The sequence below is a fragment of the Oratosquilla oratoria genome, chromosome 15 (genome assembly GCF_046742065.1).
Source record: "Oratosquilla oratoria isolate Oo_2021 chromosome 15, ASM4674206v1, whole genome shotgun sequence".
NCBI classification, from domain to species: Eukaryota; Metazoa; Arthropoda; class Malacostraca; order Stomatopoda; family Squillidae; genus Oratosquilla; species Oratosquilla oratoria.
Window position 1 is genome coordinate 5,001,153 of NC_134791.1, and position 2,313 is coordinate 5,003,465.

A 2,313-nucleotide genomic window follows, 5' to 3' on the forward strand; every position below is an offset into this window, starting at 1 on the left:
CACCCACTCCTCTCTTCTCTCCCCACTCCTCTTCTCATTCTCCCCCACCCTCTCCTTTCTCCCCTACCCCTCTCCTCTTCCCCACCCTCTCCTTTCTCTCCCCACCCCTCTCCTCTCTCCCCATCCTCCCCTCTCTCCCCCCATCCTCTCCTCTCTCCTCTCCTCTCCCCCCACCCTCCCCCTCGCTCCTATTTGGCTCTACCTTTGGTCCCCTTAGCTTTCCCCCTAGGCTTTCTCTTAGCCTCCCCTTTCCCCCATTTCCCTCCTAATTTAATGGTTTCTATCCCCTTTCTCCCCCTTTCCTCCCTCATTCCTCTCTTCTTCCTCCCTCTTTCCTCCCTCCTTCCTCCCTCTTTTCTCCCTCCTTCCATCCTCTTTCCTCCCTCTTTACTCCCTCCTTCCTCCCACACTCCTTCCTCTTTCCTCCCTCGTTCCTTCCTCTTCCCCCTTTCCTCCCCTCTTCCTCCCTCTTTCCTCCCATTTTCCTCCCATTTTCCTCCCTCCTTCCTCCCACTCTCTTCCCCCTATCCTCCCCTTTCCTCCCACTTTCGTTACTCTTTCCTCCCTCTTTCCTCCCCTTTTCCTCTTTGTCGTCTCCCTTTCCTCTTCCTTTCCTCCTCGTTTCCTCTCCTTTCTTCCCCTTTTTGTTACTCTTTTTTCCCCTTTTCCCCTTTCCTCCCTCTTTCCTCCCATTTTTCTTTATTTCATTTCCGTTTTCTTCTCCTCCTCCTCCTTTTTCTTCTTCTTCTTCTCCTCCTTCTCCTTCTCCTTCTCCTTCCTCTTCTCCTCCTTTTTCTTCTTCTTCTTCTTCTTCTTCTTTTTCTTCTTCTTTTTCTTCTTCCTCTTCTTCTTCTTCTTCCTCTTCTTCTTGTTCTTCTTCTAACCTCCAACTTCTCCTCTCCCTCCCTCCCTCCCTCCCTCCCTCATTCACCGGCTCTTGGGACAGAAGCGCTGGATCTCGCCTTCCATCATTCTTATTCTCTCTCTCTCTCTTTCTCTCTCCCTCTTTTTCTCTCTTATTTCTCTCGTGTGTGCATACGTGAGTGTGTGTGTGTGTATGTGTATGTATATGTATGCGTGCGCGCGCTCGCGTCTGAGACTTAGTGTCATTCTTGAACATGTAAAAGCAGAGAATAGGCTAACTGATATGCCTGAACTGTGATATATATATATATATATATATATATATATATATATATATATATATATATATATATATATATATATATACATATATAATAAATTCAGCTGTCTTCTCTCTCTCTCTTTTTTTTTTTTACTGATGGTTATGAATTCGGAGGCGTCTCCTCTAATTCGATTTTTTCCCTTTTGGGAAAAAATAAAGTAGAATAGATAAAGAAAATAGAAAATATATAGAATAAAAAAAGAAATTAAATAGTAGATGATATTAAGTAAATTATAAATAATAGATAATAAATAAAACAAAATGGATGAATGAAATGGATGAAACACGTGTATGTGTGTGTGTGTGTGTATGTGTGCGTGTATGTGTGTGTGTGGAAGAAACATGACATATTCCTCATGGTACATCATTGCCTCCATTTCATCGTCTCCAATATAAACATGTATATATTTGTCGAGGTGCGCCTCACGTGTATATACCCTCTGTCGAGAAAAAGGAGGAAGAGGAGGATGAGAAAGAAGAAGAAGAGGAGGAAAAGGACAAGGAATAGGAGGAGCACAAGGAAGAGTAGGAGGAGAAGGAGGAAGAGGAGGAGGATGAGGATGAGGAGAAGGAAGAGCAGGAGGAGGAGAAGGAAGAGAAGGAGGAGGAAAAGGAGAACGAAGATGAGGAAGAGGAACAGGAGAAATAAGACGAGGAGGAGGAATAGGGATAGGAGGAGGAGAATGAAAAGGAGGAGGAGGAGAAGGAAGGGGAGGAGGAGGAGGAGAAAGAGTAGGTGGAGGAGGAAGAGAAGGAAGCGAAGGAGGAGGAGGAGGAGGGAAGAGGAAGAGGAGAAAGAGGTGTCACATTGCTGCGTGATGTGTGGGCGTTCTCCGAGTCCACGATTTTTTTTTTTTTTTTTTTTTTTTTTTTTTTTTTTTTTTTTTTTTTTTTTTTTTTTTTTTTATTATGATGTTAGATACACAGCTCCAAGAATGAAGAAGCACCTTAACACCTTCATCAAGGTGGCGCACCTCATTTGTGTTTGTTCTGGCTGCCGCCAGGCAATTTTATTCATCACAGAGAGAGGACTTGGAACAGTGGGGTCCCTTACTGTATGTGTGTGTGTGTGTGTGTATGTATGTGTGTGTATGCGTGTATGTGTGTGTGTGTCTGTGTGTGCGCCC